The sequence below is a fragment of the Podarcis cretensis genome (genome assembly GCF_951804945.1).
Source record: "Podarcis cretensis genome assembly, chromosome: 10".
Taxonomy (NCBI): Eukaryota; Metazoa; Chordata; class Lepidosauria; order Squamata; family Lacertidae; genus Podarcis; species Podarcis cretensis.
In genome coordinates, this window is record NC_137179.1 from 38,398,800 (window position 1) to 38,424,409 (window position 25,610).

Sequence of the window (25,610 nt, forward strand, 5' to 3'; positions counted from 1 at the left end):
GCGCCTTAGCCTCCCCCCCACCCCTCCCCAGGGAGACGCTCGTGGCAAAGTCAACGACCCGGAGCCCGCCGGGCCTCATCAAACGCCTCAGCCCGACCCACATACGTCATGGAAACAAGCACGTCAGGCAACTCCGACCAATAGCGGGAGGTCGGGGAGGCGGAGAAAGCGGCACGCACCGCCCCTTCGGGCGCCAGTGCCAATAGGAGGCTCCGCCCTTTCTCTCCCCCGCCTGCCCCCCCTCACCCGTGAAGGCGCCGCGCCTTCAGACCCCCGCCTCTTCCTCCAACCCAAGCGAGACCCTGTCACGTGACGGGGACCGGGGAGAGCGTGTGAGTGAGTGTGTGAGGGGGGGGTCGGGCCGGTTCGGAACCTGGTGGCTACCGTCGCTTTGGGGAGGAGGGCTCGCCTGAGGAGAAGCGGGCGAAGGGACTAGTAAGTGGCCGACCCTCGCGGTGGAGAGCGAGCTAGCGAGCGAGCAGCGGAGAGGGAGAGCGAGCCGGGCCGCCTGTGGCTGGGAGGCGGCGAAGGCAGCGACTCCCTCCCGCGCGGCATATGGCTCGGCGAAGGGAGCCGAGCGCTGCCCGCACGCCTGCCTGCCGCTGACTAGCGAGGGCGAGGCGCTGCTGCTGGGGAGCTACCGCGGAGGGCGGGGCAGGGCGCCCGGCTCCCTCCTCCTCCTCCCCCTCCCTCCTTCCTTCCCTCCCTCGCTCCGGCTGCTGCTGCTGCTGCTGCCGCCACCTCCTCCTCTCTCCCTCCCTCCCTCCCTCTCTCCCTCCGTCCCCTCCCGGTCTCAGGCGGGCTTGGCTGGGGCTCGCGCGCTCTGGGGCGGGGTGGGGGGACCCTGTGCAGCAGGCAGGCACTGGAGGTGGAGGCGGCGGCGGCGGCGGCGCTGGCCGCGTGTGGGGCTTGGCGGCGGCGGCGGCGGCGGACCCTGAGGTAAGAGGCGGAAGGGTGGGCAGCGTGCGGCCGGGCAGCCCGAAGAGAGGACGCGGCGAGGGCGTCGGACGGGGCACCTCCGGAGGCGCAGGTGGCGAGGCGCCGCGGAGCAGCGCAGGTCAGGCGGGCTGGGGGATTAGCCTGCCGGAAGGAGGCGGCCGCGGGGTAGGGGTGAGGGGCAGGAGACCTGGGCCCTGCCCGCGCCCCTCCTTCCCACGGGGAGCTCACGCCGGCCGCCTCGAAGCCAGGCGCGGCGTGACCTTGAGGGCAGCCCGGGAGCAGCGCCTCCGGCCGCCCGCCCGCCCGCCCGCCGCCTTCTCGCCGGGCCGGCAGCTGGGCGAGGGAAGGGGAGAGAGCTCTCCCCTCATGCCCCTCCGCTTGGTCAGCGTTCATCTCCCCGTCCGCCGACGCGCGGCGGCGGCGGCGGCTGCTCTTTAGAATGGGCCGCCGGGCGCCCGTTAGGTGAAGGTGCTTCTTGGTCCCCGGTTTGCTCTGCCGGGCTAAGTAGCCGGGATTACGCCGCCGCCAATGCACGGCATTATCATCCTCGCCAGTCTTGAGCTTCTATTTACCCGCCCTGCGGGGCGCCCAGCCGCCCAGCCAGCCTCTCTCCTCTTGGGGAAGGGAGTCGGGAGCCGGAGGCTGGCGGCCGAAGGTCCTCCTGCTCCTACCTGCTAAGCCTGACTTCTTCCTTTCAAGTCGGGGGTTGTGGTTGGGAATAGAGCAGAATGTCAGGTTTCTCTCTCTCCCTGCACGAGCCCCTCTGTGTGGTTTATCACGACGTTAAAGTGATTTACTAATGGCTTAGTTGCATGTGTCGCTTATGAACATTTTGGAAGCGCCCTCGAACGCCGCGTGGGCCGGCGAGGCTGACCAAAGCAGCCTCCCCGGGGCAAGCGTCTGTATGTGAGGAAGGTGGCGTTAGGATTTATCCCATTTCATCGAAAGTTTTCGTGACCCTGTCTTCTCCGCCAAGTGGTATTTCTAAGCTTTGGATGTGACCACCACGTGAGTTCATGAAGATGCCTTCACGGTGCCAGTAGTGGGATGAGGTGTGGGATTGAGGGGGAAGAATGCTGCATGTACTTCATAGGAAGAAAGCGCTGCCTGTTTGCCACTCTACTACCTGCCCAAAGGGAACTTAGATGGGTGACCAGGAATATCTTCACATTCATCTTCCAGACAGCTGGCACGTATACTTCCTGGATGTAAAAAGTTGGATATAGTTGGAGGAAAAACTTTTGTGAGCATGAGCAACTTACCTGGAAACTAACTGATAAACGTTTGGAGTATCTGACCTTGTTGTTGCCAATTTGTACCTACTGTAACCACTCCTAATGTAGAAGACTATGCTGGCAAAGATCCAGTTTCATTAAAACAAGGTAGGAGGTTCCTGGTTGAAGTACCTATCTCTTCTTGGTCTGCGGATTTGATTAAATTCTGTTGTAAGAGTCTTGAATAATGCCATTTTCCCTTGTGCTATACTTATCCCCCCACCCCCACCCCCACCCCTTTGAGATCTTTAAGATAACTGAACTGCTTTGCTCGCATTCTACGAATGCAAGTATAGGAACTCAAGGTATTTGCTGATTCACAGAGTAGTATGCCTTGCCTTTTATCATTGTAAATCAAGCTTAGGTTGCTCATCCATTTAAGAGTTGGTGGCTGAGACTGGGAGCCTGCAAGTCCCTGGTTGAAAATTTATCTCTGCCATTAATTCACTTGTTGCCCTTAAAACATGCCTCTATTATTGTAGTCTCAGCCTACCCCCTGCCAAAGATATATGAAGTATGTGAGGTTAATAATTCTTTAGCAATTTCCAAAAGAAACAGAAATGTAAAATATTACTATGCCATAAAGCAATCTTCCTCAGTGTGGTTCCCTACAGATACTGCTGGACTACAATCCCCATCATCTCTGACCATTGGCTATGCTGACTGAGGCTGATGGGAGTTAATGTTGGATGAAATTCATAGGCCAACACATTGCGGAAGGCAGCCATAGAAACTGGGGATAGATATGACGCTCACATAGTATGTGTATACAACCAAATGCAGATCCTGTGGCAATGAGAACAAAGCCAAGGGTGTCAAAAGGCACAGTGTAAGGGTTTAGCATCACTATGTAGAATTTATATTCATACAAGAGATACCATAGGAATACTAGAAATACACACTACATCCATACCCTATGTAGTCTCTTGGTCTTGGTCAACACCCACCCACCCACCCACCCATTCGCAGTTGATCTTAAATACTAATATTTAGTATTTTTCTTATAGTAATGCAGGCTAAGTATGAAAAAATAATCACACATGGAATAAGTACCTTTCAGTACCTTATGGTCCTTAACATTTTAGAACTTCAGTTCCAATTGTAGAAGTCTACATGATCATCAGATCAGAATTGACAGTATTTATGGCATAGTGGATGCAAATAGAAAAATGCGTTGAAATAAAAGATGGATCAAACTGCTTCTGAATTAGGTGCTGATCTATTTGTAAAACAGTTTCTTGTGTGGATTGATGCAGTGTTAGCAAAAACCTAGATGGCTGTCTTTATGGAGAAAGAGGAGCATAGCTATGTGTGTTGATGCTCTGATTATGACAAGGGGAGCATTTCATATTATTAATTAGCAGTGCCCCTTCTAATATTATAGTACTACTTTTTCTTAATAAGCTTATTGAGTTTATAACATTGCGTATTGGGGTCCCTCAGTTGTCTAAAGGAGACTGGGCTTGATGAACCAGTAATCTAACTTGGCATAATGCAGCTTCCTAAGTTTCTACAACATATTTCCAATATGAAACCCCATGACTGTTTCTGGTTAGCATGAACTCACTATCTTTCATCTGTCAAAGTTTAAAACTCAGAATTAGCAAGGTGCATGGTGTGTTTCAAAAATGACACATAAGCTACATGAGATCTATACTTATCATCTCTATAGTTATTTCTGGGCAGTACCACTGGTGTTGCAAATACTTTGTACTAAAATGTATGTTACCTTGCAAGTTGTATTTCTATTAAAATCAAGCCAGAGGGAAGCAGATGCCTTTGCATTTTGCTTCTATTTAATGGCTGTGTTCCACAGACTATAACTGCAACTGAATACGCTGAAATCCCATCCTTGTGTATTGCGAAATTAAGTAATAGCAAGCAGTCATTGGTTGTTGGGTTTGTAAATATAGATTATTTTAGGTGATCTGTTCTGAAATGGTTGTAGCAACCTCATTTATAAATGCTTCACAGGTGACAACTTGAGTACAGTGGCTCATTCCGAATGGTTTTTGACATGAGATTAAAAACAGATCTGTTCACAATGAATTGAAATTCTGTTTTTTGAAGGAAAAAACTTCTAGATTTATCTGTTGTGTTCAGCAATATTTCTTTTGAAATACTTTACTCATGCTACAGTTAGTCTTGGTGTGAAGATAGCAGGTGGTAAATCTTGTAAGATTCTAAAAACCAGCAAAAGTGACTCTCATGAAGATTTAAACACTTTATTATTGGGCACACATGTTGGTAGGTTATTGTCCAACTGCCTCAGGATCCAGTTTCTAATAAAGGCAAGAGACAGTGTTTCTTCTTGGATAGTTGGTAGTGATTGGACTATATATTTTAGGTGCGTGGTGCAAAAGATTAACCCTGTACATGTGAAAATACTTGTTTAATGGTTTAGTTTGCCTGCTGATAAGGCATGCTGTCCCTTATCCTTTGCATAATAAACCTATATATATAAACACACACACACATGGGTATGTGTGTGTTGCAGGTTGTAATGGAGACTTTTCGTTAAAATATAAATATTTTGTATGCTAATAATGGTTTCATTTTACCTTGAACACTGGAGTTTATGGGCATACACACCTTATACAACTGGTGATAGTAGTAGAAAGTACTTGCTATCCATGTGTGTTTGGATCTTGCAAATTGTGTCGTAATTCTATGTATGGTTACCTTGCAGTAAGTGCTATTGAATTACATTAGGAATTACAGTGGTGCCTCGCAAGACGAAAAACCCGCTAGACGAAAGGGTTTTCCGTTTTGGAGGTGCTTTGCAAGACGAATTTCCCTATGGGCTTGCTTTGAAAGACGAAAATGTCTTGCGAGTTTTTCCGACTTTTTCCCCCTTTCCCCCCCTTTTTCTAAGCCGCTAATAGCACTAATCCGCTAAACCGTTAATGGGCTTGCTTTGCAAAAACCGCTAGACGAAGAGACTCGCGGAATGGATTCTTTTCGTCTTGCGAGGCACCACTGTACGGTACTTCTGAGTGAGCATACATAGGGTTGCACTGTTGTGTAGTTTCTATCTAGGGAGGAGGCAGCTTATCTAGCACCAAAGATCACCATCATGCTACATATTATAAGTATAAAAGCTGTAGCTCTTATATTTCATGTAACTTCCATTTATCAGAGCTAATGAATACCTTATATCTAATCTGAACTGCATATTAAAATGGTGTGTGTGTATCTGTCTGTCTGTCTGTCTCAGTCAGCCATTTTGGATGCTGGCAAGGTACTGGATGCTGGATCATAGTAATAATAGCTGGCAGATCTTGTAGTCCAAAAGAATGGATCCAATGTTTAATCAAGTAGGAGCATAGGTTTGGGGTACTTTTAGAGTATAAGACAACTTACGGTACCGGTCATGGGCCTATAACGCTTTAAACATGGTTGGGACCTAGATAGTTTCCCCCCATGTACATAATAACCTCTTATGTTATGTGCTCTGCACTCTTATGGAAGCCTTTCTGAACTAAATTTAAATGGGTATACAGACACACATTTGTGGATCTCATTCATTTGGTACCTAGTTATGCTAATGTCTTGCCTGTTCATTCCTGATGTTGTAAAATATAATCTCAAATATACCATAAAATTGAAAAGCAGAAGTTGACAGGCCTTGCAATAGAAATGCAAATACCTTCGGAGTTCCTAACTCTGCCTTTTAAGTTTTGAAGCAACACTTACCAACTCCCTCCTTCACTTAACAGGATTCTTTCTCTTTCTCCCAGCTGCCTTTCTCTTTTCTTTTTACTTGTACCTCATGTTGCCCCACTTCTTCTGTAGAGCTGCTGCCCATACCTTTGCTTCATTTCTAAGTATAGAAAACATATTCTGTTGCTGGCTGCACATATACTCTCTTGTACTCCGGGATTTAAAGTGCCAGGAGTAGTTCTTCACAGTGATGGAGCAGTGTGCAGTTTTCAGCAAGCAGGTGAGTGGGAAATTGCATGGCTGTGCTAGGTGCTTTCATCCTGGACATCAATTCCTGTCTCCAAACTTGTGGTCAAGATGTTCAAGCAAGTAGATGTTCATATACGTTACCATGTCCATGTGGCATAATATATCAACTGTCCAGGAAAACTCATGTCATACACTTGTCCCCAGGAAACCTTTTGAGTCATAGATCAGACCGCCATCTCCAGTTGTGATGCACCTGATGCTTTGGAATAGGAAGAGACAACCCAGAGCACTGAGGGCTATTTTCATTTTTGTTAAAAGAGGGCTGCACAGCTATTTTAATTTCAGAACAGTCTGTGTCTGAATACAATTCAGTCTGCCAATCTTTTGCACATAACAGATTCTATCTGTACTCTTACCTATTAAAACATTCTCTCCCTATATTTCTCTCTCCACACATTGGAGCATGCACACTTTTCTCAACAGTCTGTTGCCATCTCCTTTCTACCTGGGGTCTCTGTGCCTCTACCTCTAATCCTTCTTTTTTCTTTGCACTCTGTGGCACTCTCATGTTTCCATACCAGCAGGTTTTTCTGCACACCCTTTCTGTTTTCCTTTTTTTCTACCGCAAAGTCTATCTGCACCTGCATCTTTTAACATTTACTCTTTTTTTTGTTCACTCTTTAATGTGCTACTCTGAGAGCTTGCTACCCATTTTTCTTTCTTGTACATCTACATCGTTGTTTATATCTCTGTGGTTCCATTGGTTTCTTCACTCACATATTTAAATCTATCTTTTCTAGGGTTGCCAACTGACCAGACAACCCATGCTGGCCTGTTTTCAGCCTTGAACAGCAGCTTCTGCAGAATCTAGTGAACTAGGCTGAATATCTTTACAGCATGCAAATAAACAATGGCACCTAATAATATCTGCCTTTAAAGGCACAGCTAGCCTGAGCAGTTGAAGAGCTAGAAACCCTACTTTCCCAGAATGGCAGATTAGACTTCCAGCAGTTCACATGGTGAGATCTTCATATAACAGGTAGAGCACATAGTTAAATTGATTGGTTGAAACACAATGGAAAAACTGATGCCAACTCTACTGAAAACTCTGAGCTTGGAGAAACACAAAACATAACTGAAGTGTGTTGATATGACACTGAAGCCTGGCTCACAAATAAGACTGCAAACAATGAGTTTTAGAATCTCCCTGGCAGTCCAGGGCTGTACATATCCAAGGAGTGGGATGTAGTTGGTTTGCATGATGTACATTAGGCAGGTTTTGCCACTGAAACGTGTCACTACACCCTTCCTAAGAAAGAGAGAAGGCTTGGAGAGTAGATCTTGCTTGGGACCTGTGGGTTTTAATTAATGTATCAGATAAGAATATTAGAACCTTTTTTCTCAGATCTGACAATCTTGACGTGTAGTTGTTTTGAGACATCACAAAAATGTTATACTTAAAGTCTTCTCTGATAACCCAACTATCCATTTGTGTCCAGTTAAAAACTATTGTGCCTGCCCCTTTTCATTTTCTCTAGTCTTTGAGGCCCTCCTAAGTCATACCGAGTTATTTCCTGCTTCAGTGTGTCAAGTGACTGTTCAACCATGATTTCCAGGTAGCCTTTGGCGAGTTGCTGTCTAATGCTCTTTTTCTACTGGAAGGCATCATGGAACAAAGCATATTTTGTCAGTATGTTGCATTTTCCTTTCAAAAGATTCCAAAGATCCAGAGACTGATGACAGATCCCTTCAATCTGAAGAAAGTACAGTAGTACCTCATTTTGTGACCGGGATCCATTCGGGAGCCCCGGTCGCTGGCCGAAAAGGACGCAGGACAAAGCGCACACACGCGGAGTGAATTGCGCTTCTGCCATGCGCGAAGCGCGATTTAGCACTTCTGCACATGCGCAAGTGGTGAACCCGGAAGTAACCCGTTCCGGTACTTCTGGGTATGCCACGGACGTTCAACGGAACAGGTGCTCGACGAGGCAGACGCTAGCTGAGGTACCGCTGTATCTTTCTGCAGACATTCACAGAACTTTTATTTTGCATGATAGCCAGCCACTATATGTGGTTGTCCTGGTGCCTGTCAAACATCAGCAGAGGCTTGTGGAAAGGGAGAGGCATTTTATGTGGCCGTCATGCTAAACTCCTACAGAAGGCATATGCAGCTTTTTACTGCTTTTTGCAAAAGCTCACCACAAACAGTCCTGCTTTCCACTATGTTTCTGCAGTTCATGGGTGGTGAAGGCAGAGGTGATCTTTATTAAAGGAGTGAGTTGAACCTTTCATCTTGCCACCTAATCCCTTACATTTTGTATTTTTCTTTAATAAGGTTACAATAAGCAACTTTTCAGCTTTAGCACCTCCATGTTAGAATACTTGTCAGTGGCTTGGTTAGCATATCACATTAAACCAGTGTTTCCCAATTGGACTACAATTCCCATCATTCTTGACCACTGGTCTTGCTATGTAGGGATGATGGGAGTTGTAGTCCAAAAACAGCTGAAGACCCAAGTTTGGGAAACACTCCATTAAATCATGGTTGGATGCTTTCCCTAAGGAAAATGCTATTTTATTCTAAGTATTTTGAAGACAGATGAATTCTGTTGGCTATATACGCTTGCACATCTTAAATTGTAGATGGTTAAAGTTTTTTGTGCTGGATTTTGTAATCAGGCTTGGTACTAAGGTTGGTTTTGTGTTGACTGCTACCTGAAAGGTGCTTCAATGACCATAAAATCTAAATTGGCAGTTTGGTCAATAGTACACACACCTGCTAAGGGCATTCTGACTACTGAGAGACTATTAAGTGGTACCAGAAATACATCATTAAAAACAATGGGTTTTTCCTTGTTAGCAAATTTATTCATACTTCATCTATTGACAAGTTCATGACCAACTATGATTGCTTTAATTGGGTTACCTGCCGTATACTATACATTTGAGAAAGCCGAGTCAGACATTTGGCCATATGTACATTTAAAATACTCAGGTTTCCACATGCCAGTTTAAAGCTTACCACTCCAGGGTTAGAGACAATATACCTCTGCATACCAGTTGCTGAGAACACAGCGGGGGGGGGGGGTACTATTGCACTTGGGTTCTGCTTGTGGATTTCACATAGGCATCTGGTTGGCCACTGTGAGAACAGGTTGCTGGACCAGATGGGCCTTTGGCTTAGTCCACTTAATAGTCAGAATTTCTACAAACGTACATGTATCAGTTATCATTTCTATCTCAATGTTCTCATGTATAGAAAGGAATGCCTCTGTATTGTATTTCTTGTACAGTATTTATAGATGATTGTAGTTAAGTTGTATACAACATGTTTAAATAGAATAAAGATGGCGCTGTTACTTTCCTTGCAATCGTAATTTTTGTTTAAGAATGCTGTTTATGTTACGCATTCGTTCTTTAAAATCTGCAGATTAATTGGAGGTACCTTTTAAATTTAATTGAACAACTATTTAAGGTTGTAGTACAATTTATACTGATTTGAGGTGATGTTTGTCTCTGACATCAGGGCCACTTAACACCTGCGAATCCTTTCATAACTCTTTTGTCTCTGACTTGCAGCTTAGTGTGTGAATTACTTCTGTTGAATTACTTTTATTGAAAAATAGTGTTTGAGGTGATAAGGGAACACTTCAGCATGCATTGCTTGATGTTGCAGTAATAGTAATGTACATGCATGTGTTGCTTGCCCTTAATCTCTTTCAGTCTTTAAAATGGCTTTTCTAAAATCAGACTAGTGTAGTCTGAGGAAAGAGCGTAGAATACCTGGGTAGGTATCAAATCCTGCTCCACTGTATTATCATAGCACACCTGTGAGTGATTTAAAACTTCTGCTCGAATCCTTATGCACTTTGTTTGAATCTTGGTTGAATAGCAACTTTTTGGAGTACAGGATGTGGCTTCTGTAAGAAAGGGAACTAGAAAAGTGTGTGTATTTGCAGCCATAGCTCAAAGCTCATCAGTAGTAGTAGGTACTTGAAAAGGGTTTCTTTGACTATACACCCTGTTGAAGCAGAAGTGAAATTTAATTTTGATTTAAACTGGATGGCTGTACCTTAGGGGTAGAAGTTTTCCTCTTGTCAGTACAAACATTTAAATAATTTGGGCTCTTTTTGACTCAAAAAGCTGTAGTTTAGAAGTGGTTTGGAGAAAGGAAAACTACCTTTCATGTTGAATGGATAAATTAAAGCATTATGGAAAGTTTCTGTGTTTGAGAGGCTGGTTAACTTTATAAACTTTGGGTAGGATACAAGTATTTTAATTGAAGGCTGCTTCCCTTTTAAAAGCAAGCAATCCCCTTCCTCTTTGTAGCACAAAGCACTCCCACCCCCCATTGCTATGCCCAGTGTATCACTAGTTCCCTCTGCCCCTTTCATTCCTACTTTCCTCAATGCTACAATAGATGGGTAGCCTTGTAAATTGGTCAAATATTGCCTATTGTGTTAGAGTGTTTTTAATAAGTTATGTCATAAAGCAAAATGATTTTTCTACCTGGAGATCTGCACCTTGTAGTGGCATAATGTGATGGAAAAGATAGGTGTAAAACCTGCCTGCTCACCAATTCAAGAAGAGTCTTGTGTTACATGCATTATTTAGGTGTAGGTGATCCTTTCCCTGTACAGTAGCACCTTGGCTTACATTACCCATGGTAACGTAAAATTTGGGTTGCGAAAGCGGCAAACCCGGAAATGTTTCGCCGTGCGTGCATGCACAGAAGCGGTCCCTCCAGTTGCGGAAACCTCGGGATCCAACTGGAACTCTGGAACGAATCCCGTCCGCAACCGGAGGTACCACTGTACTAGGTCGATAAACATGTTTAAAAGCCAACATATTTTTTTAAGGGCTGTTAAGTTTGCGGGTGGCGCTGTGGGTTAAACCACAGAGCCTAGGACTTGCCGATCAGAAGGTCGGCGGTTCAAATCCCCGTGACGGGGTGAGCTCCCGTTGCTCGGACCCAGCTCCTGCCAACCTAGCAGTTTGAAAGCACATCAAAGTGCAAGTAGTTAAATAGGTACCGCTCCAGCGGGAAGGTAAATGGCGTTTCCGTGCACTGTTCTGATTTGCCAGAAGTGGCTTAGTCATGCTGGCCACATGACCTGGAAACTGTACGCCGGCTCCCTTGGCCAATAAAGCGAGATGAGCGCCGCAACCCCAGAGTTGGCCACAGCTGGACCTATAATGGTCAGGGGTCCCTTTACCTTTAAGTTTGCTCTGAGGCCCTTAGGATAAGAAATGTGATGTGTTTATTTCATTTTAAACAAAACTCCTTGTCTGTGTATCACTGATAGCTGCAAATAGTTAATATCACAGCTAACCTGGGCTCATAGCGTGTCTTGTGGTTCTAAAGTGGTGCTTTAAATTCTTGACCATTATTGGATAGTTATGTAATAGTCAAATGACTAACCTGAACTTCAGGCCTTCTGTCTTGAAGCTCACTGCCCACTGAACCTCCTTGCTGTAGTTCCAGTGTTCGTCACACTGGTTTCCAGCCTTAAAACTACCTGCTCTGCACAACTGTCTCTGCTTCTACTGCCAACAGCATGCATGTCTCTGGTCTGTAGGCCTAGTGTGAAATCTTTCTCTCAAGTGTAGCTATATCTTTCCATATGGAAACTGCACTGTTCATGAACACTTTTCTCCTGGCAAGTTTTTCCTAAGCTTCCGGATGTTTGCAAACATTCCAGGTCATCACAGTACTCCTTTAATAGTCGGGAAGGGGTAATGGACAGCAACTGCTTTTAGTATATTATGGCTGTGTTTTAGAACCTGCTTCAGTAGTACAAATGGTGCTTAAATCAATATAGTAATTGCAATCTTAGGAAATGGAGACAAATGATGCCATCTAGTGAGACCTCATGTTTTCAGCTGAAGTCAGTAACTAGACTGTTTAATACTGGTATTCTGGCATGAAACAACATTCATTCCTACAAACTTGCTTGTTGCAGGCAAATCTGCTTTTAGTAACTTTAATATTTAGGTTGTGTATGTATGTGTGTGTGTGTGTGTGTGACATCTCAAATGTAGAAGCACTTTTGAATGTAATCTTCAGATTATTAAACAGTGGAACTTTTTAAACATTTGTACATGCACCAATGATGTTGCTAAGTTAATGCAATAATTTTTTCTTCTGATACTTAAGTAGGTGGGGAAACTGATTTATACAGCGCTGTGCGGGTGACGCTGTGGTCTAAACAACTGAGCCTCTTGGCCTTGCTGATCCGAAGGTTGGCAGTTCGAATTTTCACAACAGGGTGAGCTCCTGTTGCTCTGTTCCAGCTTCTGTGAACCTAGCTGTTTGAAAGTCTACCAGTGCAAGTAGATAAATAAGTACAGCTATGGCGGAAAGGTAAATGGTTTTCCATGCGCTCTGGCACTCGTCACGATGTCCCGTTGCACCAGAAGCGGTTTAGTCGTGCTAGCCACATGACCTGAAAAGCTGTCTGCAGACAAACACCAGTTCTCTCGGCCTGAAGCGAGATGAGCACTGTACCCCATGGTTGCCTTTGACTGAACTTAACCGTCCAGGGGTCATTTACCTTATTATACCTTATAATAGGATATTTGCACAGGAGTCTTTAGCTTTATTTCAGTCTTGACATTTTTTTCACTCAGAAACTGAAATATTTTGGTTGGTTTTTTTCTAGTTCTGTATACAGGTATAATTGGAATCACAGGAACCCGTGTAGTCAAAATACTTGCACAGAAGTTGGTAGCTGGCTGCAGTTCTTCACACCCCCTTGAATACTACTGTGAAGATTTTCCTGGTCTTGTGTGTGGCTTTGAAGGGAATGTAGGGCAGCCTTCCCCAAACTGGTGACCTTCAGATGTTTTGGATTATAGCCCCCATTAGTCCCAGAGGAAAAACCCTGAATTGCACATAATTGTGTTGACTTGGAGTTCCCAAACTGTGACTTTTTGCTTAAAGTTAGTGAAACATTTTAAAATGCAGCCTTTGAGGATCACTGCCTCTACATTGCTGAAGTTTCATAGTACAGTGGTACCTCGGGTTACATACGCTTCAGGTTACAGACTCTGCTGACTCAGAAATAGTGCTTCAGGTTAAGCACTTTGCTTCAGGATGAGAACAGAAATTGGGCTCCGGCGGTGCGGCAGCACCAGGAGGCCCCATTAGCTAAAGTGGTGCTTCAGGTTAAGAACAGTTTCAGGTTAAGTACAGACCTCCGGAATGAATTAAGTACTTATCCTGAGGTACCACTGTAGTTTGAAGGGATAGAAAATAAGCAAAGAAATGAGAAATGGATTAGTACTCTCTGGTGGTGGTTACTGATCCACACGTAAAGAAGTAGAATACTTCTGATACCACACATCCTAAGTATCTAGCTGGGAAATAAGCCCTAGCAATATTTATCTATGAGGGTTTTTTGGGGGGGTTATGTCTGTAAATTAAGCACAGGGGTCCAGTCCCAAGCACACCTGCCTTTCCTGAAGGAAAGATGAAGTGGGGAGAATGCATTGCTGGGCATTGATCATAAGGGACTGACTTTGTGGTTTGGACCTGTATCGCCAAGGCTGTTGGGGTACCTGCCAAACTAACTCCAGCATTTCATGCTTTGTAATTAATAGGTGGTGGTTGTTTAGTTTTTATTCAGTTCTGCGACTTTGGTGCTGAGACTGAGGCTTTCTTCTCTCATTGTGCTCACCAGTCAGCAGAGTCACACTCGCCTTGCTGAATGTGGCCAGCAGTTTTGTTGATGCCTTTCTTAAGGATTCATATTTTGAAAGCTTTCAAAAACATCAGTGGAACTTGTGAAACGTTAAGGTTTCGAATTCATGGCATGTGCTCATTTCACATGACAGATACGTTGGTGTCCTTCAGTTTTATTATGAGTTGAAATATATTGTACAACAAGTAACAACATTTCCCATACAAATTAAAACAAACAAACATAGTGTTAAACATTCCATTTTCTACACATGTCATCCGTTATAAGAAATCTTCTTAAAAGCTTTCTGTCAAGTAAACAGTGTGTGTGTGTATTATAAAAGTCATTTCGTTACCCCAACCTTTATTTTCAAAAATATACTATACTGACTCTGATCATGTTAAATCATGTGTGTTTGCCAGTTCTCTGTAGGGAACATGTGCAACAAGCACAGAAATGAACTTCCTTCCCACATTTCAGCCCATGCAATTTATGTCAGTGGATTGACAGATGGGTGGGGTTTTTTTTGAGGGGGTGGAATAGCCTGTAGGGGCTGCAAGACCTGAGGCCTGCAGCCTGGAAATTCTCCACTGCTGCATTAGTTGTTGTTAACCTTCTGTTTGCTTTCTTTGGTATAGCAAATGTAATTAATTACTTATAGTTCCCAAGTAAATAAAAAAGTTCTATCAACTATTTTATTGAAATATAAGAGGTTAACAGGATATAAGGTGCTCACAAGAAGAGTTAATGAAAATTGTTACCAATGTCTTGATTTAAAAATAATTAATAATGATAAATTAATCTAAGGTGGTACATCATAGAATCATCTATTATAAAATCTACTTATGTTATTAGTTATATTAACTTCCCACAGAAGTAATAAGAGATATCTCTAGATCCGTTTCTAAAAAGAGAAAAGCCTTATGTAATCTCTTTCAATACCCTGATTTTACTTGAGAGCAAGTAACACTCTTCAGGGTTGTGGGGAGAGTACTTCCTATTATCCACCATTTCTCAGAAACCAATGTATCCCAATTAAATCTTGCATTGATGCAATCTCAGAAAGTGGAGAAGAAAAACACCAATAACAAAACAGAACAAGGCAATCCAGGAAAATGCAGGTGTTCACCTGGTGGTGAACATTTAACCCATGATCAAGGTGTGTGGGAGATTGTTTTGAAGAGGTGTTGTTGGGAAGGACCATGCAATCCTATTCCTATAGGCTGTTTCTCAGACCTTTACCAAAATGCCTACCATTAAAGACATAAGAACCCAAACCAAAACCTCATCTGGTTCAACATCTTGTTCTCACAGTGGTCAGCTAGATGCCTATGGCAAGTCCATAAGCAGGACATGAGCATCACAACATTCTCACAGCAGCTGTTAGTTAGAGAATTGCCACCTCTTGATACTGGAGATACTTGATACACAGCTATCATGGATAGTAGCTCTTGATAGCCTTATGATCCAAGAATTTATTTAATCTGCTTTTTAAAGCCAACCAAGCCAGCGGCTGCCACTCTATATTATTGTGGCAAATTCCATATCAATAATGTGCTACATATTGCACAGTCTAACTAGGTTCTACGCAGAATAGACCCATTGAATTTGACAACCCTAAGTTACTTACTTTTTTTAATTTCATTGAGCCTACACTGAGGAGAACTGTCGTTGGATGCAGCCCTAAATCTGTACAACCTGTGCACAGTATAAATGTTAGCCTTACAGGTATGCAACTTTATTCCGCTGTTCTCTGGGTTAAAAAGTTCCATCCTACATTATATCCAATTAACATTGTTTGGATCTATTGACACCATGTTTTTGTAGCTCTTCCAGTATGGTCAGGGTACATGAAAATCATGTGTCCTCCAACAAAGTGGAAACAAAGCTGAACTTGAATTTTCTTGCCTCCAGTGTGTTCAGCACTGTTTACTGTGTCTTAAAATTAGACCCTCTGTAATACTTGTTTTGGGGTGGTATTTAAAAGGGTGATACAAAATGGCTGTGTTTACAGTTAGAACTTGCTAGGACACCTGTTCAATGCTTGGTTTCCTTCTTTGTCCTAGTTGCAAATACGACACTACAGCTCATCCTGTTTTTAAGCTCCTTAAAAGCCAGACTAGTTACTATACAGAATTCCATGTTGCTGTCTTCTGTTATCACTTAATCAAAATTAGCCTCTGCAGACTGCCACTTGAGTGTGGGAAAGGTGGATGAAGAGAGGGGAAAGAGTTAAATAGTCTCTCTAGCCTTGGCAGTCTGAGCAGAGAAAGGCAAGAGGATGGGGTGTTGGGGCGGGGGGGGGGGGCTTTTTTTTTTTAAAAAAAGTGGAACATTGTAGAGGAAATCTACATAGAACAACATGCAACATCTCACTCTAATCCTACCATTAGTTGCCTATAGAAAAAGTCTCTTGCTGTGATAAAATATAATGTTATCACTCTTGAGGTTATGTTTAAATCTGGTACAAACAACACACTTGTATACATGAATTTACTGGCTGCTGTTACCACTTGAAAATATTGTTTAGCTTGGTAGGAAAAAAATAGGAAGTCCCCAACACAGAAGTTTTAAGCTGTACTGTAGTGTAAAATTTCATTGATAGAAATAAGACACTTATCTGAGCTCTTTACGTTTTCCATGGTCAGAATTTTACTTATCAACCTGTTGGTGTCACATTGGACACACATCCATAGGTGGATCCTGATTACATCAGTAGCTGTGTATCACTGTGAAGGGTAAAACAAGGCCAACCTTCAGCTCTAGTTCAGAGGTCACCTGTTCATAGTGATCACTTAAAATATTTCTTGGAAATTAATTACTAGATGCTTAGATGCTATTATTCTTTCATGCTTCATCGGTTTACAGATGTTGCCTTTCTGTCTCTGACTCTTTTGTGAGTTTAGAACAGTGGTTCCCAACATTTTTTTCTGTGAACCACTTGGAAACTTGCTGAGGGTCTTGGCAGGCCACAATGGGTTTTTCTACCAGCTGCAACAGTTGTAATGCATTGTGTCAGATGCTGTATGATTTTTAATTGTCTTTTAATAGCTTGCTTGCTTGTTTGTTTGTTTGTTTGTTTGTTTATTTATTTATTTTGTTGTAATACAGTTTTCATGGAATTTAATTATACAATATACAAGTATTGAAAGAAGCAATAGAACACAATTGTAATCAATGCAAATATTTAATTCAAGGGATGCATATGGAACAGAAATGGGTGGAATTTATTGAAGAATTTGTCTGTAGATGGGATTGGTTGCAAAAGGCAAGACATCTGTGAAGCGGGTGGGAAAGGACTGAAAAGACTTCTACTCAAAGCACTCCAGATGTAATCTCTGTTATCTGCAAAAATCCCTTTAAACTTGTTATTATTTTCCCCTGCCACTTTCCCCTTCTAAACATAATTGGAACTTGGCTCTCTTTCTCCCTACACATCATCCTGTAGCAGTTCCCATGCCCCACTGAGGTCAGTGGTAGATATGCATAGGGTTACAGCCTTAGAAGCTTGATCTCATGCACTTTTATTCAAAAGTAAGCCTTACTCTTCTGTGGCAATTATAATCTGAGTCCTTTCTTCATGTGCCGCTTCCATGTGAGGTCTGGAGGGAAGCAACATGAAAACGGGCTTTTTTCCTCAGTGGTTCCCAATTTGTGGAAGAAGAAGAGTTTGGATTTGATATCCCGCTTTATCACTACCCGAAGGAGTCTCAAAGCGGCTAACAATCTCCTTTCCCTTCCTCCCCCACAACAAACACTCTGTGAGGTGAGTGGGGCTGAGAGACTTCAAAGAAGTGTGACTGGCCCAAGGTCACCCAGCAGCTGCATGTGGAGGAGCGGAGACGAGAACCCGGTTCCCCAGATTACGAGACTACCGCTCTTAACCACTACACCACACTGGCTCTGCTCACACTGGAATGCTCTCCCCACCGATGTTCATCTGGCACCATCATTATATATTTTTAGGCACCAGACAAAACGTTCCTCTTCAACCAGGCCTTTGGCTGATTAATATTCTGTGACTGCCACATCCTTGGTGCACAGGCACATACTCCAGAAGAGGGAGCGGGTGGAAAGGGCTACCGGAACTGATGTCAGTTGCTACTGCAACTAGAGTTGGAGGACTGGGTAAAATATGTTGCTACCTCTCCTCTGCTCTCATCCAGTAACCTTCCACACTTCGAAAATGAAATCAGTTTAGAAGGAAGGGTGAATGTGAGAGAAGGGGAATGTGAATTGTTCCACTAGCCACAGAAGAGTTGGGTTGCAAAACAGGTTATGCCTCCAACAGCATGCAGTGCAAAGCCTTAGAATGACTGAGGAGCTGTTGCTCCCACAGTTCTTCTCAGTCACAAAGAGGACCAACAGCATGAAGCTCATGAACTATAGTTTGGCAACCACCTTTTAGAACTTTTGAGTCATTTGGTTACTATAGCAACAGACATGGTGCAATTAAGATGCAGTTTACATAAAAGCGCAACCATAACAGTCTATAAAATTTCATGGACTAGCTAAAGTCAAGATGAAGCAAAGCTATGTATCATAAAACAGAGCAATGCACAGAACAGAAAAATAACAAATTAAGAGTCAAGATTCCCCCCTATGAATTACCTGAGGGAAGGCATTTCGGAGGGTATTTCAAAGGCCTACTTCTGACTTTTCTTCATATGGCAGTCTGCCAATAGTGAAAAGACGTCTCTGAAAATCTTAAAGATTGACTTGATCTGTATTGGGGGAGGTGGTCTGGCCTAATTAAAACCAAATTTGAAATTAGTATCTTTAATTAAATTGGCAAGCTGTGTAACGTAACTGGGTTTAAAGCAGGGTCAAAGCTGTAGTGAGTGGCTTCTGCAATTGTTTTGAGTTTAATTCAAAGGGGAACTTGTAACCTCAGCTTTATAGCCAGATGGGATTTTTGTAAAACTATTAACTTATAACTATTAGAAAATAAAACATGATGAAGAAACTTCTTTTCATTTTTTGTTGACTAGATCACAAACCCACTTTATTTTGACATTTCATTCTTACCAATAAGTTTAGAATTTTGTGTGTGTGTGTATTTGCATGTCCTGTATATTGCTGAAATCTACCCACCCTCAAGGGAACCTCTTGGTAGGACAAAAATACCATAGAACGTGTGTGCTCTCTCTTACTGGCTTTTCAAAAGTTGGTAACTAAATGTTCAGTTTATGCTGTGGCATATATTTACAATGATACATAATAGGTGACATCAGTGAGCTTCAATTTTGGTTATGCTTTGGAAGTTAGGAGACAATATATCTAAATATATATCAGCTAATAATATATGCTAACTAAAGCATAATAGAGAAGTTTTGTTAGTAATAAGATGAAGTGTCAGGTTGTTCAGTTTTGCCAATTGTAGTATTAGGTTTCAATGGAGCTTGGGAAGTTAAAGCTGTGTGCCAGCACTTGTTCGCTTCCACATTTTTAAAGGATGAAAATTCTTTAGAAAGCTGTGTACTTTTAAGATTTATATCCACTTGCTAATAGAAATCTAATCCTTCAAACCTGACTGTGTGCTCACTGTGCAACACAGTGCCCTTAAAACAGTTGCTATCTGCTCCCTCCCAGATGGACCTTTTTTATTTCTGAGGATGTTCAAAACACTCAGATGACTTTGATTCTAGTTTCTAGGAGTACATGAAGTCCCATTGGCAGGTGCTGTTCATTTTGCTTAGCATATGTGAAAAAGTTCTATTTTCCCATCTTGTGCAAACTTAATTCTGGGAAGGCAGTGTTCCTTTCTCCCCAGTTGAAATACAGGCGCCCACAATGGCTGAATATTCTTATATATTATCATCACAGAATTTTGCTGTTGCCAGCTCTGTCTACAAACACAGCTATCTTGAGCATCATTTGATGGAAAGGCAGAATACAGATCCAGCAAATAAATATATGATGTATGTATGAGCTAAATTGTACACCTCTAGTGAACGTGTGTTGAACTATTTGGGAATGTTATGGCTTGTACTTTTGTATTACTCATAGTGTAGTGAGAAGATTATTGGATGCTGTAAAACAGGCTTCCTCAACCTTGGCCCTCCAGATGTTTTGGGACTACAATTCCCATCATCCGTGACCACTGCTCCTGCTAGCTAGGAATCATGGGAGTTGTAAGCCAAAAACATCTGGAGGGCCGAGGTTGAGGAAGCCTGCTGTCGAGTCTCTTTCTCTAAAATAGTCTGAAGCGTTTGTCTGAACCACTTAGCTTTATTTGAATTTTAACATGTTGCCATTGACATCCTCTAAAAGCTGTTTGGTAGCTACAATTACAACTATGTGATACCTGTGCAGCTGCTCCCTGTTTTAACTACATTAAGCTGTAAAGGAGCGTGCATTACTCAGTTGATTTACAGATGAATGACTTGAAAAGATGCCTGCACTTTGGTATGGTATAGAAATTAACTTTTGTATTTTTGTCAGTTCTTGAATAGCCATGGTAAAATGTTTGATCACTTTAATGCGTTTTTGCTGATTTCAAGGCAATCAGTCAATGTACCTGAGAGTAATTGGATGTGTTTAGATGACCATATATATCTTGACTTAAATCACTGTGCCCTGGTTTTGGTTTTTCAATATTGGAGCTATTATTTGCATTGTATATGCATGGACTGTTTCTTGTGGGAAGGGATATATAATTGTTTGTTATATGTAGTTTTAGAAACTGGAAGATAAAGAAGTTAAACAAAAATATTTTTAGTTCCAAAGCTGGTAACCATTGCTTTCTGTTTCATGAAATATTGGACATTGTTTGACTGTAGTTGGTTGAACCAGCCCAAATGGATAATCTGGCAAGTCATTTGTTTGGAATGAGTGGGAACTTGCATGATTAACTTAATGGAGAATAATTGGATAAGTCAACATTAAAGTTGTATATGTTGCAACAAAAAAGCTGTGTGTAGAAACTACTTGCATTTAAACGGATTTCTCCACCATGCATGTTATTGCTCAGCATAAGTTCACAAAAATTGAAAATACTCTGCATACTGTTTGGTACTAAATTGTAATACATCAATTGCCTGAGAATACCTTTCTAACTAAAGCTTTCCTGTCTACCTACTGCAAGAGTTAACTATATTAGAGTGTTTGGTAACTACTGCGAAACGAAAATCCTTGTGCTGAAGGAACCGTGACTGTAGATCTATGTAGAATAGTAATTCAGATAAACATGCTAAATCATATCTGCATCAATTCAGAAAAAATGGTAAACCCACATTGTGATGCCTTGTTGGATTTTAAAGTCTAGTAGTTAAGTTATATTGTTCCAGGACAGGGGCATTTTTGGGTTGTTCATGGGTAAATGAGTTGCAGAGGTTCTGAGAGGCAATGACAAAACTGGTGCTGGATGAGAAAGGTTATTTGACCCTTATATACGTCAGTATTTATAAATTTCCATCTTTTTTGATGCAGAAATGGAAATATTTTTGTAGCTTGCTTACCTAGCATTTGAGTGTTTTTCAGGCGGTATTGACAACAGTGTTATCACTAAGTTTAGCTTTCAGTAATGTGACTAGTTGAGAGGAGATTACTGCACATTTTCCAAGTACTTCTGTTTTATTAACCTTGCTGCTTTGAGCAGACGCTACACTGGTATTCTTCCTCCAGGTAATCTTGATTCTGACTAATGTGGGAAAATATTTTAGCACCATAATAGAAGTGGTATATACCATAAATATATAGAATAAAATTCACTTAGTTGGATTGAAATGATTGCTCTTGGTAGAGGGATATAGTAACAGATGTACAGATGAACAGGGAACAAGATTATGGGTGACAAAAATACTTCATTTTGGATTCTTCAGGCTTACTATACTTTTTGAAGCTCTAGTCTGTGATTTTTAGGGCTAGAAACAAGTTAAAATATTAAAGCTCAATATTTGCAGTTAAAAGAATGGCAGTATAGTGTACCATATAGACATACAGAATGTAGGCAGCCAGCTAACTACTCTTGTAGCCTAATATGGATTTCGGAATTACTATATGCTACCATTTTTCTTCTTTGTTTTTGCTTATCACAATCTTAAGTCTTCTAAAGCATTGCCCATTGAGACAAATGCAGTAGCCAAAAGTAGTGCTTAAAAAGGCAGCAAAAACCTGAAGTGCTGGTGCACCGTATTGGTGAGTACTGTCACGGAAAGTACTGCTTACATCTTGCGCCTCCTTAGATTTTCCAGGAGCCTTGATCTGAGTACCAGCATCTTTGGGAGATAGTCATGGGATTGAACGCTTGGGTCTAAGAGTTCAATTTTGCCTTCACATAATTAAATTACCTTTAGGCTAGGATTCAGCAATTTTCAGTAGTGACCAAGAATGTAACTGTCCTTGCCCAGTAAAAAAAAAAAAGGTTACTTGGGCCTTCCTGGTTTGCTTTCTGAAATGGAAGCAGATTGATTTCAATCTGAAAACCTTCAGAAGTACTATAGGAGTCTAAACGTTACTTGGTGGAATAATGATTTCTTTATCGAGCACTTCAGGTTCATTTTGCCTTTGTAAATACTTACGGGACAATGAAAGATGTACACAAGTTTATTAATTTTAGTAGTGTTGATAATATCACATACCTCATGTCACCTTACTGTCTGCACAAAATAGATTTGTTCCATGAAACTGCCATGCTTCAGTAAGAATGATATAAGTGGCACCAAACGAAGGAGAGGTTATATAATTCATTCTATTAAATTGGCCAATGTTTACCAAATTTATTATTAAATTTCTATACTGCTCAGTAGTGGAATCATCAATAGAAATTGATTCATGTTTGGAAGTAATGAATAGGCTCTCATTTTTATTTTTATTTTTTTGTTGAAGTTGGCTGAAAACACTAATTGTGTTGAGACTGCACTGTGGCAGTCTTAAATGTTAATAAAACATTGTTTAAACACTTGTTGAGTAAGCAGTTGCATTTAGTAATGCTAGAAAACTAAGAAGAAAGCAAAACTAAGATACTATCTGACGGCTGCAATGTGGCGCTTCACAGATTTGTAAGGACTTTTGAGCTAATTAGATTTAAGCAAAGGCTTTCCTAAGATAATCACTTTGGGAGCCTTCTCTGGAGGAAGGCTGATAATGTGTAGCTGAAGGTCAAACCTACATAGTATTCTCCAAAGATTAAACTGTGGGTTATGAAATGAACTATTAGAATATTTCAATTCCTGAATGTTTCAAAAAATATTTTGCAGCTCAGACACCGGTGGTGGTGGTGGATGTTAAAAGCTTTTACTTTTCACCTACTTGTGATGGCACATTACTTCTAAAGTCAGCAAAATAGCATGTTGTAGTAGTACAATTCATTTGGGGAACACAAAGTTTGATACCTTTATGTAAGCTTGCAGCATGTTGTCATCAGAATTGGCGATATTGACAAGATGTGAAGCCAGGGTCTATGGATAGTGTCTGGATTCTGGTTAGCCATGAAATATATCTTGATTAAAATGACACTGCTACAAATGAAATTAGTCATTGCTTTTAAGGGGATCTCTTTTATCCCTATGTGGGAAGAGAGACATGATTTTAGAAGGGTAGTGTTGAACTTTAAATATAATATTGTTAACGTGCAGAATGTATGAGCTAGTAAGGCATAGAGGCAACTTAAGTATTCTAAGTCCTCAATCCTCACACACAGACGCACACTTCATCTCCCACCTTTGGGGGTTCCAAACTGCTACATCACTAAACATGTGCTACAAAGTCGACCTTGAACACCCTGTATCTTCCCCCATTCATACTTTATTACAATCACCTAGGTTGAACATGGATTCCTTAGAGTCCATCAGCAGAACTGTGTACACACTTCAAGAGATAATTTGTTGGCTCCACAGCTAAAGTAAATTCTCTCCAAAATAATAATTTCACAGCTGCTCCTGGTGTTTCTTCCATACTACCAACTGCGCAGTAAAGGCCAGCACTGTGATATTTGAGCAGAAATTCCTGTCACATATGCAAATATCTCTCTGTTCTGCATTAGTGTATCACTAAGCAAACCAGCTAAAAAGTAAACCTTTTTTGCTTTTTCTTTGACTTATGCTATGCTACAGTGTCAAAAAGAAAACAAATTACTGTTGTGAGTGGAGTAGTCTGGGGTACTTTCCAAGAGGTGGATTACTCTCAGTTGGGAACTATGTAAGGCAGCTTAAGTGACATGGTGTGGGCACTACCATCTCTGTGCCACCACTTTTGTCTCTCAAATCCTTCCAGATGAGATGCAGTAATACATTGCTTTAAAACATAATCCTGTTAAAAGGAGTAGTAAACTCCCCTTATACCTTGTCGATGACAATGGGGCATAATACCTAAATGTGCTGCGGAGGAGATCTATCTATCTTTCATAGCTGTGTTGCTCACACTTCTTTTTACGCTGCCTTATTACATGGAGACTGTATTTTTAGCTACCATAGCTAATGGTCATTGCTAAACCTCCATGAATATGACTTACCATTTTTAAAATAACAATAATAACAATATTTTTTTAAACTCTGTAAGTTCTGCAAGTATTGTTTTCCTGTCCTGAGCCTACTGCCAGTTAATTTTATTTAGTGGCCCTACTACTTCTGTAACCTTATAAGCCTTTTCCATGTACCCCCCCCCTTTTAGGTGTCTCTTCTTCAAACTAAACCATAGCATCCTCTTCAACCATTGTTCAGTGTAAAGGTACTGTAATTCATTGATAATTTTATATGTTCCTTTTTATGAACATAGAACAAGAATTGTACACAGTATTCTTAATGTGGCTGGACAGCACTCATCTAATGGCATTATGATATTATCTGGCATTTTAATTGCTTTCCTAATCATTCCCCAAACTGGATTTACTTCTTTCTCCACTGCAGCACATTAAGTTGATGTTTTCAGTGAACCTTTCAAAATCTTTTCCTGGGTAGTAAAAAAATCAGTTTTCTTGATGCGTATGTAGAGCTATTTTTTATTGTTTTGCATACTTTTGTCCTTTTGATCATACACTCTGCATATTTTTGTAATTTCTTGAAAAAATGTTAGATGCCTCCAGTTATATCGATGCTATCAGGCTGTCCCAATGTTGTTTTCGATCCCCAGAATCTTTTGTGAGCGCTGCGAATAAAGGGGTATTGATGACTGGTTATATAACTTGATAGCCATTACTGGGTGATCAAAGTTGCTTTCAATGTATTCATGAGCCAATCTGACACATTTGGCTGCCCTTGTATGACTTGTTGTGATCTCTAGTGGCCAATAGGAATGGAGTTATACTTAGAGAGAAATGTTATTCATCCCCACATTTAAGGGCTTGAGATATCAAATAGTTAAATCTGAATACAAAGGGCATTCTGTTAAAAAGTGTGCCAAGTCCTCTACTTTGGGGCATCCAGCTGGGCAATTTCTAGCCACACTATATTGAGTCCCATAGTTCCTTTCACCATCGTCAGCTGAAAGGATTAATCAGCTCATGTGAGCAAGGGGGCACTTTCCCAGGAAGAGCGACAAAATCTTTATATATTGTATTGGAGCAGCACCCAGCAGTCAGTTCCATAGTGGTCTGAAAATCGACTTCAGTCAAGTCATCTGGAGAACTGAGCACAGTTGCAGCCCATCATAATCAAGTGGGCTGATGAAAAGCCCAAATAGTAAAAAGTGCATACATCATAGCTTCTCAGGAATACCTCCTCAAATCCTCAGATACCAATAAAACCAAATTGAAGCCAAAAGACTGTCTTAAGCCAAAAGGTGATGGCCACTTTCTGGGTAAGCATTCCCACTGAATGAAAAGCCATCTTTAATTGGGCAATTTCCTTAGAATTGTTTAGGTCCT

At 41.6% G+C, this 25,610-nt stretch overlaps 1 protein-coding gene across 11 annotated transcripts in view; it reads left to right on the forward strand.

Annotated features, from left to right (window-relative positions):
• The first annotated feature begins 261 nt into the window (after positions 1–261).
• ATP2B1 (ATPase plasma membrane Ca2+ transporting 1) overlaps positions 262–25,610 on the forward strand; it is a 66,288-nt gene continuing 40,939 nt past the window's right edge. For 4 of the 11 annotated variants that reach the window (XM_079993441.1, XM_079993451.1, XM_079993443.1 and 1 more), the window contains exon 1: positions 289–435. The gene's annotated coding sequence lies outside the window, so the exon portion shown is untranslated. Of the gene's footprint in view, positions 436–779; positions 940–2,020; positions 2,322–24,418; positions 24,476–25,610 lie in introns of those variants that run through there. The other 7 variants (XM_079993444.1, XM_079993447.1, XM_079993448.1 and 4 more) reach the window with 7 other exon arrangements.